At 46.4% G+C, this 22,084-nt stretch overlaps 1 protein-coding gene and 1 long non-coding RNA gene across 10 annotated transcripts in view; one reads left to right on the forward strand and one right to left on the reverse strand.

Moving 5' to 3' along the window:
- Foxn3 (forkhead box N3) overlaps positions 1–22,084 on the forward strand; it is a 370,110-nt gene that overhangs the window by 141,382 nt on the left and 206,644 nt on the right. For 2 of the 9 annotated variants that reach the window (XM_070028584.1, XM_070028585.1), the window contains one exon: positions 9,715–9,947. The exons of 5 other annotated variants lie outside the window; for them this stretch is intronic. The gene's annotated coding sequence lies outside the window, so the exon portion shown is untranslated. Of the gene's footprint in view, positions 1–9,276; positions 9,362–9,714; positions 9,948–13,890; positions 13,912–22,084 lie in introns of those variants that run through there. 2 more of the 9 variants (XM_070028587.1, XM_070028591.1) reach the window with 2 other exon arrangements.
- The window catches only part of LOC138831499 (uncharacterized), a 56,678-nt gene continuing 54,950 nt past the window's right edge, over positions 20,357–22,084 (reverse strand). Inside the window, exon 3 of the long non-coding RNA XR_011373343.1 lies at positions 20,357–20,677. This is a non-coding gene — a long non-coding RNA (uncharacterized lncRNA). The remainder of the gene's footprint in view (positions 20,678–22,084) is intronic.

Below are 22,084 nucleotides of genomic sequence, written 5' to 3' on the forward strand. Positions count from 1 at the left end.
AAAAGAGATGGACTAGAAGTAAAAGGTAGGAGCTGCAGGATAGGGTGGGGTATGCACCTGGACTGAAAAGTCAGATAGGTGGATCACAAGCCTGGGCTACTTGGTTGGGTTCAAAGCTAAATAGCAAGACCCTGTCTCACAAAAGCAGTGGCTGGGGAGGATGTAGCTCAGAGGTAGAGTGCTTGCTTAGCATGCACAAGATCTGGGGTCCATCCCAGCAAAAGTAGAAATGCAGTCCTTCTCATGGAAACTAGACTTCCTGGACAGACTAACCAATTCCTCAGTTAAATCTCTGCACTCAGCAGAGTGTAGAGATGATGATGATGATGATGATGATGATGATAATGATGATGATGATGATGATGATGATGATGATGATGATGATGATGATTTGGTTGTCCTGGGCTTAAACTCGGCCTGGGGGCTGTTACTGAGCTCTTCTACTCAAGGCTAGTGTTGAGCCATAGCGGCACTTCCAGTTTTTGCTGGAAGAGTCCCCTGGACTTTCCAGAACCAAGGTCCCCGGATTTCAACCTCCTGAGTAGCTAGGATTATAGGTGTGTGCCACCAGCACCTGCCTCAGCAGAGATTGCTAACGTTGCCAATTCACCCTGCTCAGAAGAGAGCCCCCCCTCCCCCTCCTTCCCTTTTCTCCCTCCCCTTCCCCCTTTTGTGCCTAAACTGGGGCTTAAACTAAGGGCCTTCTACTCTTACTTGGCTTTTTCATTCAATGACAGCACTCCACTCTACCACTTGAGCCACACCTCCACTTCCAGCTTTTTGCTAGTTAATTGGAGATGAGAGTTTCATGAACATTTCTTTTTTTTTTTTTTTTTTTTTTGGTCTGGTCGTGGGGCCTGAACTCTGGGCCTGGGCGCTGTCCCTCAGCTCTTCAGCTCAAGGCTAGTGCTCCACCACTTGAGCCACAGCACCACTTCCGGCTTTTTTCCTTCTGCTTATGTGGTGCTGAGGAATTGAACCCAGGGCCTCAGGCATGCAAGGCAAGCGCTCTACCACTGAGCCAACTTCCCAGCCCTTCATGAACATTTCTGCCTGGGCTGGCTTCCAATCTCGATCCTCACATCTCAAGGTTTTGTAAAGGTACACCTGTTGTCTAAGCCCAAAGACAGGTGTAGCAAATCGAACGACTGTGTATTAAGGTATCAGGACGATTATAAATTGTAGTGAAACTGCCTGAAAATATCAGGTGAGTATGGGAATCAGGAAGGAAAAGAGCCATTTAGAAAGGCCTCCCCTCCTCCATTCCCCGCCCCCCCCCCAATCTGGGTGGAGCATTCTACCTGCGGGCCTGATAGCCTCCAAAGCACTGGGTGGGGCTTGGAAGAGCTCACAGCTCCACCCCAGGATCAGACTCGCTTACTTCCGCCTCCTTAATTCCCTTGGAGATGCTAATTCATCTGGGCTACTGGAACTGAGTGGCCCTTCTCGGTGGAGTTCTGCTCATCTTTACCCCCTCACTCAGCACCTGCGATCTAACTCTGCCAAGTGGAAGGGGTGTTGGGGACGGAGCCCATGTACCTGCAATTACCAGTAAAGCGGTCAAGAAGGTAAATCACAAGCCATCTTCTGTCTGTCTGTCTGTCTCTCTTCCCATCTCCCCCCCACCTCTCTCCTCTTCTGTCTTCGTGCTGGCACTGGGGCTGGCTTGAACTCAAGGTTGTGTGCTGTACTGTCCCTGAGCTCTTTTGTTTAAAGCTAGTGCCCTATCATTTTGAGCCACAGCTCTACTCCCAGTTTTCTGGAGGTTCATTGGAGATAAGAGTCTCATGGACTTTCTTGCCCGGGCTGGCTTTGAACCGCAGTCCTCTGATCTCAGCCTCCTGACTAGCTAGGATTATGGGCGTGAGCCACCAGCACTTGGCTCCAGACTGGCCTGGACTGGTTTAGAACGGAGATCTAAAGATCTCCTCCTGAGTAGCTAGGATTAAGGGCTGGAGCCATTCAGTGCCTGGCCTGGATTTCATCATTTTAAACATAAAACTAGTGGTAGAAAAATGTGGGCGGACCAGTCCATTGAAGAGCGGATTTGGTACCCTGGTGCTGATCGTGGAGGAGGTGTCTCTGAGGCACGTTCTGGTGGTGTGCGCTGGTTGTCGTTATTCAGAATGCTGAGACTGAGGGGAGGCCTAGCCTGGTGGCTGGGTAAGGATTTGGGGAGCAGCAGAGCGGAGGGGGAAAGGGCCGGAAGCCTGAGGATCTCTTTTCCTAGTCTTTCTCCAAGAGAGGTCCACATCCAGCCCCCCTCACCCACCCAGCCTACCCTACCATCACCAAGAGGCCAGTCAGCAACCCCTAAACCAAAAGAACCTGGGTAGAACGAGCTGGTGCCCTACCCCTCTCCCCAAAGGCCGGAGTCCAGGGGTGACCCCCTGCCGACAACCCTTTTTCTGGTCTTTAACTAAAGTTGCTTCTCTGCTCTGAGGGTTTGGGAGTTCTCCTCCATAATCCTCCAGCCCTGTGGCCGAGGAACTGAGCGCTGGGAAGGGTGTGTCTTTCCCTTCTTGCCTTAGGGGCGGGCTGGTCCTGAAGCAGCCTTGAATTCTGCTCTGGAGCTCTGGGTTTTCCATTTTGGAGGCTACCGCTCAGTTGAGACCTTGGCCTGGAGGCCGAGGTCCCTCCCCATAAATTACCTACATCAAGGTAGCGCTATTGAAAAGTTGGAGGTGAGTGCTCCCAAGAAACTTCGGGTGGCCTGTAGCCCATTAAGTTTGGAGAGATTTTTTTTTTAATTAATTTTTTGCACTATGAGGAGTTGAACTCAGGGCCTCATACTTGCTTGGCTTGCTTGCTAAGCTAGAATTCTACCGCTTGAGCCATTCTTCCAGTGTGGCTTTTTGCTGATTATTATTTTTGTCGGTTGTGGGCCTTAACTCTGGGCCTGGGCGCTGTCCCTCAGCTCTTCAGCTCAAGCCTAGTGCTCTACCACTTGAGCCGCCACAGTGCCATTTCTGTTTTTTTCTGCTTATGGGGTGCTGAGGAATCGAATCCAGGGCCTCATACATGCAAGGCAAGCACTCTACCACTGAGCCACCTTCCCAGCCCTTTGCTGATTATTTTGGAGATGGAGTCTTGTAGACTTTTCTGCTTAGGCTGGTCTCTGACTGCAGTTTGCTGGTGGAAATATAATATAGATAATAAATAGGAGGTATAGCTATATATAAAATTGACTGGAGCATGGCTGGAGAAATCATCTTCAAGGAAAGAATATAAAATTACAAATAGAAAATAGAATGAGGTGTAGGGCAGTGATAGAGGGGGTGGTCAGCCTGTGTGAGGCCTTTGGTTAACATTAAAAAAATAATCCTCAGTCCTCCCCTTATCCAACTCCAGTCAAGTATAAACATGAGCATGTATTTCAAATGATGAAAGAAGACATAAACAAGGAGAGATGTAAAAGACTGACAACCTAAAAATCACAAAATCTTACGGGGGAAAAAAAAGAATGATAGATATATTAGTCAGCTGTTCGACGTCTGTCCACTTTGGGTTTTTGTCCTCCATTTTTGGGGGGGCTGGGTCCTCTTGGATCATTTCTTCCTCTGACAATCATTTTGGAATACCATTTTCTCTGGAGGCAATAACAAGATAATTTGTTCATTGCTCTGGCATGAATGGCTGGGATGTGTTTTGTTGTGTGTTTTTTAAAAAATTATTGATAGTTTAGAAAAATTGTCAAGCTTCGCAAGCAGTTATTATTAATGTCATGTAAAATTTTAGGACTATTGTCAATTTGGGGAAGCTGGAGTTTTAGCTATGAGCTGTAGGTTTTTATGACATTTTCAGTTTTCTTGGACAGCAATTAATCTTGATTATTAAGTGTCCTTACTCAACCCAGAAGGGGCCCTGGGAGAGAGAGAGCAGGTCTTGAGGCTTAAGCACCAGTGTTTTCATTTTGAATCCTCTCATAAGCATACAATAAGGGTTAATTAGATTATCTTTTACTGTTGTAGTTACTGACAGCCATCCTTGTAACTTCATAATTTTGGAATTGTTCCTTCATGAGACATAGCAGCACATACCTATAATCCCAACTCTGGAGACTGAGGCAAGTTTGAGGACTATGAGCTATGTAAGGAGTTCAAGACCAACCTGGGTAACTTAGCAAGATGGCCTCAAAGTTGGAAAAACAACAGCAACAACATAAGCAAACAGAAAAGCTAGGGGATGTAGTGAGGTGGTAGACCACTTTCATGCACAAGGCCGTGGATTTTCCTACTGGGGAGGAAAAGAACTTAAGCACAAATGTACGTATAAGGTCATCTTAGTCATAGTCATACACTAGTCATTCATTTAGGGCTGTTGGGTTTTTGGTGGTGTTGTTCTGGTTGGTGTGTGTGTGTGTGTCTGTGTGTCTGTGTCTGTCTGTGTCTGTCTGTGCGTGCGTGTGCTAGAACTCAGGGCCTCTACCACTTGAGCTACTCAGAAAGGTTACTATCTGAGGCATGAGGCTCGAAGCCAGTCACTAAACTTGTTCAGGTATACTTCATTTTCTTTTTGTTGTTGTTGTTGTTGGTGGTGGTGGTGGTCCTGGGGCTTGAACTCTGGGCCTGGGTGCTGTCCTTGAGCTTCTGTGCTCAAGGCTAGTGCTCTATCACTTTGAGTCACAGCTGTACTTCTTGTTTTTTTTTTTTTTTTTTTTTTTGGTGGTCGTGGGGCCTAAACTCTGGGTCTGGGTATTATCTCTCAGCTTTCAGCTCAAGGCTAGGGCTCTACCACTTGAGCCACAGCACCACTTCTGGCTTTTTCTGCTTATGTGGTGCTGAGGAATTGAACCCAGGGCCTCATGCATGCAAGGCAAGCACTCTACCACTGAGCCACCTTCCCAGCCCCTACTTCTTGTTTTGTGGTGGTTGATTGGAGTTTTTTCATGGACTTTCCTGCCGGGGCTGGCTTTGAGCCATGATCCTCAGATCTCAGCCCCTGAGTAGCCTAAGATTGTAGGTATGAGCTACCAGCATCAGGTGTATCTTCCATTTTCAAATATTAAGGTTTGACTATGGCAGAAACTTCCAAGTAGAAATAGTGACAAGAAATTGGACCTACCCCTAACTCCTCCTGTGTGTCTGGCCAGATCATTCTTCATCCATCCAACCTCTTGGGGTGGGCAATAAAACCATCTTTACCCAAACCCCAGGCTGAGAGTGCAGGTGAGAAGGGAGAGGAAAGCAGACTCATTCATTCTGACCTAGGGCCCTGAGCCCCTTCATTTGGTTCTGTCATTAAATTAGGATTGTATGCTACCAAGAGTGAAGTTTCTCCTAAGGCTAACCTTGTAGATTTCATTTTCTTCTTACATTAATTGGTTTTTGGTAATGAATAAACCTTTCCTGGCCAGAACTATAAAGCTAAGAATGTAATTAGTAAGTGAGTAAATAGCTCTGTTTAGATTAAATGATAAATCGAGCAGCCAGCTTTGGTAACTTTCTTCGTAGGCAGGAGTGGTAGATTTTGATCAAGAAAAATAAACAAAGCCGGGCTGTGGCTCACGCCTGCAATCCTAGCTACTCTGGAGGCTGAGATCTGAGGGTCGGGGTTCAAAGCCAGCCCAGGGCAGGAAAGACCATGAGACTCATCTCCAATAAACCACTAGAAAATCGGAAGTGGCGCTGTAGCTCAAGTAGTAGAGCGCTAACTTTGAGCTGAAGAGCTGAGGGACAGCGCCCAAGCCCAGAGTTCAAGCCCTACGACCTACAAAAAAAAAAAAAAAAAAAAAAAAAAGAAAGAAAAATAAACAATGGAGGGAATGGGAGGGAGGAGCCCTGGACAATGGCAGTAAAATCGTGGTCTGCTCAGTGAGCAAGGAGGTGGTGGCATGGCCAACACAGCTTAGTTGTCCATTCAGTAGTGATCCCAGCAATGCTGGGCCAGGTTGACTTTGGTTGCTCTGCCGGGAGGTTGCTGTTACAGGGATGGTGTAAGAGGTTTGGTCTGGCGTGGTACTGGCAGGAGCCAGTTACTCTAAATAGCAGTGGGATCAGACCTCTTGGGATGACTGAGCATTTCTCAAGAACGAAACCACAGACTTCAACTCTCCACTGCATCCACTTTCTATGGAGCCATTGGGCAATCATGAGATTTTAAGTTATGGCTCCAAGATAACTTTCCTTCTTGCTTGTTTTTTTTTTTTTTTTTTTGGTCAGTCGTGGGGCCTGAACTTGGAGCTTGGGTAGTGTCCCTGAGCTCTTTTGCTCATGGCTGGGGCTCTACCACTTGAGCCACAGTACCACTGTTAGCTTTTTCTGAGTAGTTTATTGGAGATAAAGAGTCTCATGGATTTTCCTGTCCCAGCTGGCTCTGAACCACGATCCTCAGATCTCAGCCTTCTGAGCACCTAGCCTGACAGGACTGAGCCACAAGGCGCCCAGCTCTTGGCTTTGTTTCCTGAAGGAATGAACTCTGGCTGTGTCATCAAGGTGCAGGGGGAGGCTTTAGTTAGGGAGGGTATTTCCTCTCAGTCTCCAGTGAAGGGGGGGCGGTACTTTATGAAGGCTCTGCAGTGCCCCAGTGACATTGGGCTCCTCAATAAGAGTTTTACTTCCCACTTGAAATACATGTAAGTGTGTGTGTGTGTGTGTGTGTGTGTGTGTGTGTGTGTGTGTGTGTGTGTGTGTACACACCTGCCAGTACTGGGGTGTGAACTCAGGGCCTCACGTTCTCCCTTCGGTTTTTAGCTCCATTCTGGCACTCTACCTCTTTGAGCCACATCTCCACTTAAGGCCTAGACTGGCTGTGAACCGCGATCCTCAGATCTCTGTGCAAGTGCATTTACTGAAGCAAAGGTTTGTGTGGATTTATCTTGATCCAGTTCTCTGTGAGTTACCTTTTGGTAAATAGTGCTAGACTGGTGGTCAAGGGTATTTCTCCACTGGCAGATGGTAACCACATAACTTTGAGCGTGAGAATCAAAGAAAGTTCTATGGCCTCTGGACCTGCCTCTTCAATGCCTACCTCCCCATGCTGGATGCCAGGCTAGCATTCTATGGACTGTTAAGTAAGAAATCTTGGTGTGTGTGGGGGTTGTCTTCAATTTTCATCTCCTTCCTCTAAGCACCAGTTGCTGATGGATTGCAATTGACCACTTCTAAGAACTCCAGGGCCCTTTTCGGTGCATGAGGACACAGTCATCCTCTTCCAGGGAGTGGAAGGTCCTAATAAATAGTGCAGGTGAAGCTCTTGGCGAGGGCGAGGGGCCAGGCACAGAGGAAGCCTTGGAGAATTTTTGTTGTGCGTGTTTGCAGATTCCATGGATTGCATACCTGGGGACTTGCGCTTCATTGTTTTGACTGTGGTCTTTAATGTGCCCAGGCAAAAGGGACATCATCTGGGGGCCTCCTCAGGGATGGCTGGGGCAGGATGGGGTCCAGAAGAACTCTGGGAATGCCAGGTTTCTTTGTAAGAAAGGGGGAAGTGAACAGTGCCTGCCAGACACCTGGCTGGGAAAGATGGAGCACATGGCTCAGCTTCAAAGCGGCGCTTTGTCCATACCCTCCCTCTGCAGAGGGGAGACAGGACTCCAGTGGGAGGTGAGTGGCAGAGCCGCTGACACTTCAACACAATGATGTTTTGGATGCTTTCCATTTCATTGCTTGGAACTTAAGTTTTTACATTACATGTCGCTTGATTAAAAACAAAAATCAGGGCTGGGAAGGTGGCTCAGTGGTACAATGCTTGCATTACATGCATGAGGCCCTGGGTTCCATTCTTCAACACCACATAAGCAGAAAAAGCTGTGGCTCAAGTGATAGAGCGCTAGCCTTGAGCTGAAGAGCTGAGAGACAGCGCCCAGGCCCAGAGTTCAAGCCCCAGGACCAACAGCAGCAACAACAACAGCAACAAAAATTTAGCTGTGTGTCATTGGCTCAAGCTTATAATCTTAGCTACTCAGGAGGCTTAGATATGAGGATCACAGTTCAAATCCAGCCCAGGCAGGAAAGTACGTGAGACTCTTTTTTCCAATAAACCACCAGAAAACTGGAAGTGGTGCTGTGGCTCAAGTTGTAGAATGCTCCCCTTGAGCTAAAGAGCTCAGGGACAGCTCCTGGGCCCTACGTTCAAGCCCCACAACTGACACCTCCTTTTCTCCCCCCGCCCCCCAAATTCAATACCCAATAACATCACAGACACATGGTGGGCAGAGGCTGCAGTCCATTTCGTTGGGAACTTAAAATTAAGTAAAATTTAGGGCTGGGAATGTGGCTTAGAGATAGAGTGCTTGCTTAGAATGCATGAAGCCCGGGGTTCTGTTCCTCAGTACCACATAAACAGAAAAAGCTGGAAAGTGGCACTGTGGCTCAAAGTGGTAGGTAGAGCGCTAGCCTTGAGCAAAAAGAAGCTCAGGGACAGTGCCTAAGCCCTGAGTTCAAGCCCCAGGACTGGCAAAAAAGAAAGAAAAAGTAAAATTTACCCAAACCAGAGAACCAAACCAGGCTCCTGTGGCTCACGCCTATAATCTGAACTACTCAGGAGGTTGGCATCTGAGGATCAAAGTTAGAAGCTAGTTTGGGTGGAAAAGTCCTTGAGACTTATCACCAATTAACCATCAAACAGTTGGAAGTAGAGCTGTGGCAGAAGACCAGCCTTGAGAAAAAAAAAAAAGCCAAGGGACAGCCCTCAGACCCTGAGTTCAAGTCCTAGTACTTGGCACAAAAACAAACTTTCCTACAATACTTAACATGTGTAAAAACTAACTGATTGCTGTTAGTAGGTGGCAGAGAACTTTGATATAAATCCTGAACGACTCCTCTAATGCTCTTATAAAAAAAATCTGCCTTGAGGGTGCTGGGAAGGTGGCTCAGTGGTAGAGTGCTCGCCTTGAATGCATGAGGCCCTGGGTTCGATTCCTCAGCACCACATAAGCAGAAAAAGCTGGAAGTGGTGCTGTGGCTCAAGTGGTAGAGTGCTAGCCTTGAGCTGAAGAGCTGAGGGACAGCGCCCAGGCCCAGAGTTCAGGCCCAACAACCAAAAAAAAAAAACAAAACTGCCTTGTATCTGACAAGAAAAGGGGCTGGACAAGCCTTTAATTCTTATGAAAACAATGAGATGGAGAGCTTGGCTCAGGCTCAGGTTGAAGTCAATGTTTGGGTCTTAATCTGCCTTTTCTTGCTAAAGGTATTTCTTTTTCATACCTTTAGCAAGATGGTTGGTTTCCTCCTCTACATCTCAGGACACAATTCAAACTTTTCTGCTTTCACTTTTGATTAGTTATAACCTCCATCTGGCGGCCTTTGAGCATGAGTGCTTTTCGTCCCCCTTCTTTTTGTGGCTTTTCTGTGACTCCTTTTCAAAGTATTCCAGGCAGCTTAAAAATACAAAATGTTCAGCAATCTGACCAAGAGCTAATGTAAGTACTTATTTGGGGACTTTTTTTTTTTTTAACAACAACAAAACATCTATTAAACAGATTTGAAACTGTTAACTATGATGTCTTGAAAATAGGTGGTAGGATTAAAAAAAGAAACTGGTTTGAAATACGTGGGCCTACTCAGCTACAGTCAAGAGAGAGCTTTTAGTAGCAACAGTAGCAGCAAATAGCACAGTTTATAAAAACAGAAGAGCTAAAATTCCTTATTTAATATTAAACAGGAAACTGAAAGTAGGCTGTAGTAACAGTAGTAAGTTTTCAACAAACCTGCTGCTATTTATCTGTGCCCCCAAAGCCTAAATTGAGACATTTTTCTTCTTTCATTCCCTTAGGATTATCTATTTTAGTGACAATCTGAACCAAAACAGGACCCTTGAAAACAGCTTGTTTGTGGTGAGGTTTTTGAATCAACCTGTATCTACTCGAACCGAAGGAAATTTGGAAGCAAATTGCAAACCTCTCCAAGAGTGAAAAATGCTGGCTCTTTTGTTTTGCTTTTATATGTCAGATATCCAACATGTGCATTTATGAATATTCTTTCTGAAGACCTGGACTTCATTTTAAGGTCAGCCTTCAATTTTCTAGAGAATATAATTTGCTGCTATTTTTAGAACACCATGATTGCTTGTAATAACTAATGGGGGAAAAAAACCCTCAACAGAGAAATAAATGTTTAACAGCTGTGTCTGTTTAAACTTGATTAAAGGCAGTATATATATATATATATATATATATATATATATATATATTTCACAAAAGTAAACAGAAGAATACTGTGACAGTGGATGAGAGACTAGGAGCTCTCATTATGAGAAGTCTCACAGATATAACTGCACTTTTGGAAGGCCGGCCATGCCTGTGTTTAAAGTTTACTGTTTTGTCTTGAGTAGGATCAGTGTTGTAGTGAATAATTTATAGCCAGCATGAATGAGCTCATTAGTCACCTTTTCAGACTTTAAATGAGTTTTGTGGTTGTCATTACTTGAGCCTTCTGTTGTGCCGCTGAGCAAAATGACAGTTTGGCAGTTGGCTGCCTAGCTGTGGGCTGCCTGTCCCCTTCAGGTCTGCGTTGGCTTTTGTATTTCATTCAAACCTTCCCTGGCTTGCTCTGTGCTGGTTTAGAAACACATTTCAGATGCCTTAATGCACCCCAAGTTTAGATGAGGAGTTTGGGAGTGTATGTGTGTAGGGGGGATTAAAAATAAATCTTTTGCTGGTGTCTGCCAGACAGAATGAGGTGGATAAAGAACATTTATTTTCCTCCCCCAGCAATGACTGTTATTTGTTTCCTTTGTGCTTGGTGTGATAGTTAGTCCACGGCAGCACACAAGCGAGGGAGTGGTCACGCTGCAGCGAAGCCAGGCTCTCTCTCTCAGGTGGCAGTGGGCAGCTCAGGGCAGAGCGTGTGTCTAAGGGTTCGGAGAGAGAAGGGTCATTCAGAATAGATGTGTACCATTGCTGTTCTGAACATCAATATGATACGGATGTGAAAACCTGGTCTAGGGCAAAGTTCCTGGGCCAGATTTACAGAGCCAAAGGAAAATTGTATTATCTCTACAAAGGGGTCTAGAAGACCTTTCAAGATCCAGCGACATGGAGGCCCAGGATCATTGGCAATGGCCATGACCCAACTACTCCTCCCCTCCCACCATCTCGATATTTCTCAGCACTAGGTTGATCTTGTCTAGGGGTCTTGAGTGCCTTCTCTTCTCCAAGTAACGAATGATGAGGCAGGCGAAATGGGAGCAGAGACAAAGTTTATTTTTGAAAGTAAGATGTCAGGGAAACTGAGGCAAACCTCTTAGCTATTGGTAGGTTGGTATGAAGCCCCCAATCTGGACTCTGGATGATGGGGGGGCGGTGGCCTTAGGCCAAATAAGGTCTTATCTACTTGCTTCCCAGGCTAGTAGAAGGAGGGAGGAGGAAGAGGAAGAGAGGAGGAGGAGGAGGAAGAGGAGGAGGCAGTGACAGTTTTCTCTTTGTAAGAGAAAGAAGTGGGGTCCTGAAGTTGGCAGGGCACATGCAGTGCTCACGGCGTCTCCTTTTTTATAGCCCTTTTGGATGAATCTCTGCTGTTTTGACATCTCTTGGGTCACTGTACCCCTCACTCCAAGGGTGTAGGGTGTGTTATTGCTTCTATCAGAGGGACTTCAGGAAGAGGAGGGTATCACCTCCACCTGTTCCCCCTCTCTCCCTGTCTGCATAATCTTTCTCCTTTTGCCTCCCTCGAAGTCATTAAGAACAACCAACCACTGCTGTTTCCTTCCTGAGCCTCAGCCATGCCCTGGAGGCTGGTATGTACAGAAGGCTGGCCGAGACCTGCCAGTAAGCAGGTGGAGTTTCCTGGAAGGGATGTCACAGGTCCATCCCTCCCTTTGAGCAAAGGCCTGGGCAGCCTCGGGAGAATTCTGACATTCACTCCCTGGGACTGGACTCCATCCAGAAGCCCAGGGACATTAGGACATGCCCACCCTGGGCCTTTGGGTAGCTCCCGCTGGCACTTATGGTACATTGATGCTTGTCCAGGATATATGGGCCAAGGCCCTTGGACCCCTGCTCGGAGGTCTCTGTGAAATTTGCTACGTGCAAGAGGCGTCAGTGGCTGCCGTCACCAACGTGGGCAGCACCCCCTTCCGGGATCCATATTGTTAGACAGCTGGCCTAGCCCTGTGTGAGGCATACAGGAAAGATGCTCAGTATCCCTCTGTAGAGGAAATGCCAACTTGAAAAGGACACCTGGTTGTTTGGAGGCCAAATCTTTGAAACCAGTCAGAGGCATCTGATTTTAAGTACAGAGAAATGCGGTGCTGTTGAACATACCCACGGAGTTAGCAATCCATGTGGTGATTTCCTTTGCAGCACCTATCCTTAGATTGATCACTTACATAATATAATGTTCTAATAGTTTGTGAATACCACTTCTTTCTTTTTTCCTTTGTCCAGTCCTGGGGCTTGAATTTAGGATGTGGGCACTGTCCCTGAGCTTTTTTGCTCAAGGCTTAGCTAGCGCTCTACCACCTGAGCCATGGCTCTACTTCTGGCTTTGTGATGGTTCATTGGAGAGAAGCGTCTCACTGGTTTATTTTTTTTTCCTACCTTGGCTGGCTTCAAATGGTGATCCTCAGATCGGAGCCTCCTGAGTAGCTAGGATTAGAGGTATGAGCCACTGGTGCCCAGATTTTGCTTGCTTGCTTTCTTTCTCTTTCTTCCTTCCTTTCTTCCTTCCTTTCTTCTTTTCTTTCTTTCTTTCTTTCTTTCTTTCTTTCTTTCTTTCTTTCTTTCTTTCTTTCTTTCTTTTTCTTTCCTTCTTCCTTTCTCTTTCTCTCTATCTCCCTCCCTCCCTTCCTCCCTCCCTCCCTTCCTCCCTCCCTCCCTCCCTCCCTTCTTCCTTCCTCCTTTCTTTCTTTCTTTCTTTCTTTCTTTCTTTCTTTCTTTCTTTCTTTCTTTCTTTCTTTCTTTCTTTCTTTCTTTCTTTCTTTCTTTCTTTCTTTCTTTCTTTTTCTTTCTTCTCAGAAAAGTCCAATGAGAAGGCACTTCTTGGCCTGGGTAAAATGTGGGAAGACTACTGAAGCTCACAGCACCAGCTCCTTGCGCTCACTGGAGATGGGGGACCAGGAAAGTTCTCTACAATCTCCATGGGATGCAAGGGCTGAGGAGGCTGAGGAGGCTGCATATATATGACCCATTGCTAGGGTTTGTAGATGGTGGCTTGATTGTGTACCCTACATTTCTTTTTTGTGAAATGATCAATATTTTTCATTATTTTTATGCCCCATGCCATCAGCAAGAGACATACAAGGCTGGATCCCTGGATACAGAGACCCCTGCAATCTGTTTGATATTCCCTATCCAGTTGATTTTTGGGGGGCTGAAGGGTGGGGAATCGTTTGTGGGGCTTGAACTCAGGGCTTGAGTGCTGTCCTTGAGCTTTTCTGCTCAGACTTTCTCTGCTAAGTCTGATGTAGACTCTTAAGACACATGAGTTCAACATTCTTTTTTTAATTTGGTAGGTTGTTGGGCTTGAACTATAGGCCTGGGTGCTGTCCCTCAGCTCCTCAGTTCAAGGCTAGTATTCTACCACTTGAGCCACAGCACCACTTCTGGTTTTCTGGTGGTTAATTGGAGATAAGAGTCTCACGGACTTTCCTGCCCAGGCTGGCTTTGAACCATGATTCTCAGCTCTCAGCCTCCTGAGTAGCTAGGATTACAGGCATGAGCCATTGGCACCCAACTGATTTTTTTTTTTTACATGACTGGTTGAGGCTGAGGGAAGTAACATTGCCTCCTTGTTTTAACTTTCTTTGTTTTTTTTTTGGGTCCGGCCGTGGGGCCTGAACTCTGGGCCTGGGCGCTGTCCCTCAGCTCTTCAGCTCAAGGCTAGTGCTCTACCACTTGAGCCACAGCGCCACTTCCGGCTTTTTTCCTTTTGTTTATGTGGTGCTGAGGAATTGAACCCAGGGCCTCAGGCATGCAAGGCAAGCGCTCTACCACTGAGCCAACTTCTCAGCCCCTGTTTTAACTTTCTTCAGGTAAGTAAATGTCCTTTTCCATCTATTTAGCATCACAGTTTTTGTGGTGATTCTGTTTAAAATGGCGCTCCAATGTGGCTGAAATGCTTACTGGCTGTTTGTGTTTGTGGTATTCTTGAATGCAAGTTGTCATGAGTCTTGTAGAGAAAATGCATGGATTAGACAGGGTTCATTCAGACATGAGTCACAGAGACATTAACAGAGTTCAGTGCTAATGAATTAATAATAGCTATTCAACAGAATTTCTTTAAATGGAAACACAAATAAAGTGTGGTTATGAACTGATCTGTTGATGGAATAATTGACCAGAGACGTGCAGGAACTAAGCCTTGTATTTCCTCTAGGAGCAGTTGGTCAGAATTTGCTAATTCTGTATTTGGGGTGCCTCAGCTGGGCACGGATTTTCTGTAAGCTCTTGGGGGAAGAAAAGACGTAACACATTTCATCTCTTATAAGAAAAAGAGCAAATATTTCTTTCTCCCACAGTTTTGTGTGTGTGTGCGTGCGTGCGTGTGTGCGTGCGTGTGTGCGTGCGTGTGTGTGTGTGTGTGTGTGTGTGCGCGCGCGCATTCTTATGAATGCCAGTACTGGAGCTTGAACTCAGGGCCTAGGTGCTGTCTCCTAGCTTTTCTACTCACTCTACCACTTAGGCCACAGTTCCACTTCTAGCCTTTTAGTAGTTAATTGGAGCTAAGTGTCTCACAGTCTTTTCTGCTCTGGCTGGTTTTGAACTGTAATCCTCAGATTGCAGCCTCCTGAGTAGCTAGGATTATAGGCATGGGCCACCTGGCAAAAAATTCTTTTTTTAAATTTATTTTTAATTAATTTATTTATTTTTGGGTCCGGTCGTGGGGCCTGAACTCTGGGCCTGAGCGCTGTCCTTCAGCTCTTCAGCTTAAGGCTAGTGCTCTACCACTTGAGCCACAGCGCCACTTCCGGCTTTTTTCTTTTTGCTTATGTGGTGCTGAGGAATTGAACCCAGGGCCTCAGGCATGCAAGGCAAGCACTCTACCACTGAGCCAACTTCCCAGCCCGCAAAAAATTCTTGACTTGAGTATTTTGAGCTGAGCTCTGGTGCTGCATTGCATGTCTGTGATCCTAGCTACTTAGGCTGTGATCTGAGGATCGAAATTCCAAGTCAACTCAGGCAGGAAATTCCTTGAGACTCTTACCTCCAATAAACCACTCTGAAGAAGCCAGAAGTAGTGCTGTGGCTCACATGATAAAAGAGTACTAGCCATGAGAAAAAGAAGCTTAAGGACAGCCCCAGGCCCTGAGTTCCAGCCCCAGCATGGGGAAAAAAGTATTTTGAGCTGAGTGCCAGTGGATCATGCTTGTTATCCTAGCTACTCAGGGGGCAGAGATCTGAGGATCACAGCTCAAAGCCAAAGCTAGCCTGGGCAGAAAAGGCCGTGAGACTTTTAGCTCCAATAAACTACTCAGAAAACCAGAAGCAGCGCTGTGGCTCAAGTGGGTAGAGTGCTAGCCTTGAGCTGAAGAGCTGAGGGACAGCGCCCAGACCCAGAGTTCAAGCCCCACAACAACCAAAAAAAAAAAAGTGTTTCGAACTCATGTGTCTTAAGAGTCTACATCAGACTTAGCAGAGAAAGTCTGATACACATAACCTTCAGCTCTCTGGCAGCCAGTTCATAGACTTCATGTTCCAGAATATAATGTTTGTGATATGTACCAATTCCCTTTGTTCCAAGGACCAGCTTTTCAGAAGGGGATCATTTTGTCCTTCCTGATTGGGGAGAAAAAATCAAAAAGTGCTTTAATTTTGTGAACGGCTTTGGCATGAACATGTATATTTTCCTTCAATTCTTATATTATGAACTGTTTACAAATCGTTTCACACATAGAGTCTGTCAGAATGTGAGAATGATTCAGAAAATGGAATGTTTGCTTAAAACCCCTGGAAAATGCAAATTCAAAGGACAAAGGGCACACAGGGCCACCATGGCTGTAAAATATGCCTTTAGCTTCTGATTTGGGCAACTTGTAAAGTTCTCAGTACTTCAAATAATTTCTCAGGGAATAGCCTCCAAAATACATTGTTGTACCCTCAGGTTCTATCAGTCTACCTATCTTCATTGGTTTTTGGCCTGTCAGGCACTTGTAAAAAATGCTGCGTGTACACTTCTCTGAGTAAAATAGGCAAGGATCTTGCTCTCTTGGAGTACATTGCTTTGTTGGGATAGTCTGGTAGAGAAGTTCATGGTCATGTTATGGTATTGCTGTAAGGTAAATTCATAGAAGCTGGCAATTTAAGATCAATGGCTAGGCTGAATTGAATACATTTGTTACTCATTTCATCAGACCCAATCTCTTGGATAGTGGTTTTAAGTCATCTTCCTATGAATACCCCAACCTACATTGGCATGCTTATTCTTTTCAAGTCTGGGCCATCCAGATAGATAAAAGGAGTATCATAATTGCTTCAATTTGCAGTTGAGTATCTTTTCACGGAGGATATTTTAGGGGTGTGTGTGTGTGTGTGTGTGAGAGAGAGAGAGAGAGAGAGACAGAGACAGAGACAGAGACAGAGAGAGACACAGTGGGAGAGAGGGAGGGAGGGAGAATTTGTCCCTCTTATTAGAATGACGTATACTTTTCTATTAAATTAGGGTGACAAAAATATTCAGCCAGGCATTGTGGTGCACGCTTGCAATCTCAGGCTGACCTCCACTACAACTACAGACTACAGGTCTCGTGTGTGTGTGTGTGTGTGTGTGTGTGTGTGTGTGTGTGTGTGTGTGCGCGCGCGCGCACGTGCACGCATTCATATGTAGTAAATACTAATTGCAAGTTGGTTGTGCAAATAGTGCACTAAGTACCTGGGTCCCCTTGTATGTTCCTGACGAATACTTTATATCCTCATCACAGCTCTGAAATGCTGGTTAGAGTTTGGATGTTGAGTATTCCCCAAAGGTCCATGTATTAAGACTTCATCTCCAGGATGATAAGAATTGGGAAACAGTGAAAAAGAGGGGGAGCCTCTTTAGTAATTGGGATGGGGACTATGAGGTGAGTGGTTTTGCTCCTCCAACATGCCGTCTGACCAAGGCCTAGAGCATCGGAGTCAACTGACGCAGACTAGAACCTGTAAAACTGGGAGCCCCTGACCCCCCCAATCCACCTTTTCTTTTTTTTTTTTTTTTTTTTTTTTTTTTTTTTTTTGTCGGCCGTGGGGCTTGAACTCTGGGCCTGGGCGCTGTCCCTCAGCTCTTCAGCTCAAGGCGAGCGCTCTGCCACTTGAGCTACAGCGCCACTTCCGGTTTTCTGGTGGTTTATTGGAGATAGGAGTCTCACGGTCTCTCCTGCCCGGGCTGGCTTTGAACCGCGATCCTCAGATCTCAGCCTCCTGAGTAGCTAGGATTACAGGCGTGAGCCACCAGCGCCCGGCTTCCACCTTTTCTCTTTATAAGGAAATTTCATGCGTTCTATTATAGCAATGAAAAGATGAAGAGATGATGAAAACAGTGGGTATTGTTATATTCTTACCTTTTTTTTTTTTTTTAAAGTGTGTAGAGAGAATGAAGGCAAATACCTTGGCTGTTATCCTGGCTAGCAAGTGGTGAAGTCTAAGTGAATCGTGCCTTCATACACGAGTGTGTGTGTGTGTGTGTGTGTGTGAGTGTGTGTGTGTGTGTGTGTGTGTGTGTGTGTGTGTGTGTATGTGACTAGTTAGCCACTACACCTCTGGTCTGGTATTAGGCTTTGTGTGTGTATTGGTGTCTGCTTTATAACTGTTTACCAAGTCCCGAGGGGATACAGTTAATGTGTCAGGTATTGATACATTTCTTTTTGACCAGTGCCAACCTCTTCCCTCATTTTCTCCCAGTCTTTCCTCTCCCATCCCCCCTCCCCCATTTTTTAAAAATTAAATTTTTAAAAATTTTATTTGCCCTTCTAAGGTCCCTTCATCCAGCCTGGGCATAGAGTCTTTAGATGCTTAATAAATATTTCTCGGAAGTGGCGCTGTGGCTCAACTGGTAGAGCACTGGCCTTGAGCTGAAGAGCTCAGAGACAGTGCCCAGGCCCAGAGTTCAAGCCCCACAACTGTCCAAAAAAAAAAAGAAGCCTTGAGTGAAAAAGCTAAGGGCAGTACTGAAGGCTCTAGCTCAAGCCCAGGACTCTCTCTCTCTCTCTCTCTCTCTCTCTCTCTCTCAGAGAGCATGACTAGTAAGTCCAGTGATGACCATAAGTTTTCCATTGTACCAACAGGTCAGGTTCTGGGTCTCTCGCTTTTCCTCAGATGGGAAGGAAGTGAGGAACTTTTTACTCACTGCAAACAGCATTTCATCTGGTACCTCAAGGATAGTCTTGGTCAGCCCACGTTTCAGGAGTTATATTTGATTTTAATCTCTCCCTTCTCATATTCAGTCACTTGACATATCACCACCCCCATTCTTCCTTTGAAAACTTTTGTTTTCATTGATTTTTTCCCCCTGCCTCTGCTTGTTCTCAAATTCAGTGGATCTCCAAGTGTGGCTGCTAGATTTGCAGAGACATCACTTGAAGAGTGAAGAGACCTAAACCCTTAGGCCCTAGCCTAAACCTCTGCCACCAGAAAGTCTGGAAGGAGGTCATTTAGCTGCAATTAAACAAGCCCTCATCGTTCTGATGCACAATCCAATGTGAGGGTGGCACTGTCCACTGAAGATTTGGAATACACAGAGAAGTAAGAGTGGGCAAAAATTATCCACACCCCTAACTATGAAGGTTATTTATTTACCATTTTTTCTCCAATTTTATAAAAACACATGTAAAACTGTGTGTGTTTTAAGTCCCCTTTGTTTTTGTTGCTGGGATGGGGACTGGGCCCCAGGCTCTTATACATGATGAGCATGTGCTCCACCTCCAAGTGTGCGCTAGTGCGCGCGTGCGTGCGTGTGCGTGTGTGTGTGTGTGGGGGGGGGGTTACTTGCGCTTGAACTTTGCACTCTTGCTTAGCTTTTTCCACTTAAGATTGCACTCTACCACTTGAGCCACATTGCCACTTCTGGCATTTTGCTGGTTGAAGACCAGTCTCTCCTATTTGTCTGCTGGCTCTGGCTTTGCATCATGATTCTCAGCTCTCAGCTCCCTGAGTATCTAGGATTACTGGCATGGGCTACTGGTGTCAGGCTCAAAATTTATCTTCAATCCACTATCCCATTCATTTTTTGAATTCATCCTCTGACAGTGCAACTTTCTAGACTGGAAAGGATCCAGTGAACACCCTTGCTCTGTAAACGTGGGAGTAGGTTCTGGCCATCCTGGTATTCTGGGAGTTGGATGCTTGCTCTTATCCACTAATACATACATACATTCTCCAGGTACAAAGACTTGGCATCTTGAGGCTGGGAAGTTGACGCAGTGGTAGAGTGCTTTCCTTGCATGCATGAGGCCCTGGGTTTGATTCCTCAGCACCACATAAGCAGAAAAAGTTGGAAGTGGCACTTTGGCTCAAGTGGTAGAGCGCTAGCCTTGGGCTGAAGAGCTGATGGATAGCGCCTGGCCCAGAGTTCAAGCCCCATGACAGACCCCCCCCCCAAAAAAAAAAAAAAAAGAAAAGAAAAGAAAAGAAAAAGACTTGGCGTCTCTGGCTGCTAATAAAATGCCAGATACTTAGTACACACTCAGTAAAAATTTGTTCAGCAAATGAAGGCATTTCCTAATCCAGTCAAGTTATACTTGTTAAATCTGTTTGTGCCTTTCACTTCTCCTACCTGAAATTTGAAAGCACAGTTACCCCCCTGGTATTTTTTCAATGTACACATGCCTGGGTTTCTTCAAAGCCCATGTTCCCATATCTCTCCTGACAGTTGTTAGGTAGTTGTGGTGGGGAGAGGTCACATGACCTGGGATAAGCCAATCAGATTGTTAGCCTGAGAATTTGAACTATGAAGTGGAATTGCTGAAACAGCTGGGGATTGTGGGTGCTAAAAGTCAGAAGGGTTCACATATGTGGCCATAGGCAGCAGCAGAAGCCAACGTAATTGCAGGGAGGAGCGGGGCAGGAATATAGAGAGATAGAGGAATGGCAGACCATGCCTAATGACTCCTCAGTTCCTTGCGGCCATTCTGTCTGAGGGGTCTTTGACCAGATCTGTCTCTCGCTTCCTCATTCTCAAAGATCTCTCAGGTCTTCCCACCTGCAGGGAGCTCACCCTGCTTAATTAACCACTCACTGGTCACAGCCTTCAAGGTGCTCAGCTGGATTGCCAGGTGTACACTTACCATCCCCCCCCAAAAAAAATAATAAAAGAGGAATGGAGTCCCCACACTGACTGGGGTTGACTAGTTAGAATTCAGATCTTTTGCTCTCCAGCCCAGATGGGGGCTGCATTCTGATCCCATTAAGTTGCCCCAATCAAAAACTAAGTGATTTCCAAATTGAGTTTCCCTTAGGAACCTGCTGTCCAATGTATTTGCAAAACAATAGTTTAAATGGCTTAGCTTGTTTATTTGAGACCTTGTGGGTCTAGAACATTTGTGGACATTTATTATTATCACTACTGGCCAGTTAAGAGGAAAATTGCAAATGGGATGTTTTTAAATGACAATGGGCCTTGCATCTTAAGTCGAGGAGTGTGTCCTAGAACACCGTTTATATGAAATCATCAGGTGGAAGAGGCTACGTTAAGCCAAAGCTCTGGCTGCACCCATTTCAGACTGGAAGACAGACAGCCGTGCAGAACCGTGTACCTTGTCTATCAGGTAGGACTGGTCCACCTCTTTCTCTTCAGAGTGACGCCTTCTTACTTCTCTTACCACATCTCTAATAGAGAGAAATTAAGAAATATGTGAATGTAAGAAACCAAAAACCCACAGGGGAAAAAAAAAGGCAAGCTTATTTAAAGAGAGCTTACCTCACCGGACCCCACTCTCTGCCCTGGCTTCTTGGGGCCCAAGCTTGCAGTTTCTGTTCACCCAGGATGACTGGGACAAACATGCACACTTTTAAGAATGACTTATTCCATATGTGGTCCCCTGGAGTCACATCCTTTTGAGCTCCAGTGAAAACAATGTACCATCTCTACTTGATGCTAAGAGATCTCTAGCTATGCTGTGAGGGTGGAAAGCTTGGACTGGGGGATGGGTCAAGACAGTTCTGGTCAGCTGTGCTGGGACAAAGGTTTTTTTAGGTGCACCTGTGGTGGGGTGTAAGCACTCAAGTGATCTGTGGATGGAGGGACAACGACCAGCACCCGCCTGGTTCAGGGGAGACTGAAGATTGTCTTGTTCTGGCATCAGTTATCAGTCCAGAACCTTGAGAGCCTCTGGTGGCTGATCTAATTTGTCTCTGCCACCTGGTACCTTTTGCTTAATGACTGGGTGGGCCACAGGTTGTGTCGGTAATAAAAGGGGCCAGGTTGATGACCTTGGGCTACCCTGCCTTCCCTCAGAGTGGTCTCCTGACAGCTGGGCAGTGGGGAAGGCTTGAGTTCTGAAGGGGTGGTCCTGCTGCTACCACCACCGTAAAATTCTCCGAAGGGGCAACTCTCAGGTTGATAGGGGTTTCTTTATTTTTTGGAACAGAAAAACTTTTCAGAAGCCTTATGCTATACCCTCGTACCCTCCCCCCGCCTCCCATCGGCCTCCCTCCTTGATCTGACTAGGTTAAAGGGCACACGATGGGAAGGGGTTTCAGCCCTGGCTTGTGGCTGGGTGTTCTGCAGTGTTCAGTGGCTGCTCAGGTGTGAGTGGTCGAAAGAGAGCTCTGGCTGTTTTTTTTCCTGGACAGGCGCCCACCGATGGGAGAGCAGGGGAGTGGTGCTGTGCCTTCGTGCACGGGGCGGGGGAGGGGGGGCAGTTGGGCTCCGCTTTCATCCTCTCCAAAGGCAACTGGTTGGTGTGGGGTGAGCCGGAGGGCGACCCTTCCCCGGAGGCGCCTGGAGACTGGGGGGAGAAGTAGCTGCGCCATTTGTAGGTGGCTGGCAAATTGCTAGCGCGTTGAAGGGAGCTCAGAATGTGTAGGAAAGGAGCCGCGCATTCACCCCAGAAGCTGGAGCTTTACTCTCCCTGCACTGGAAAAGCCCCAGCCGCGGGGGTCTTTTTGGGGGGGAGGTTGCTCCCCTGCTCTGTAATGGCCACGCTTGCGCGCTGGGCCACCCGATGGCCGGGAGTGTGGCTACTGGCACGCAGAGGCTGGGGACCACGGCGGGGCGGGGGGGGGGGGTGAGGG

The sequence above is a fragment of the Dipodomys merriami genome, unplaced genomic scaffold (genome assembly GCF_024711535.1).
Source record: "Dipodomys merriami isolate MVZ:Mamm:240054 unplaced genomic scaffold, mDipMer1.0.p SCAF_198, whole genome shotgun sequence".
In the NCBI taxonomy this organism is placed as follows: domain Eukaryota; kingdom Metazoa; phylum Chordata; class Mammalia; order Rodentia; family Heteromyidae; genus Dipodomys; species Dipodomys merriami.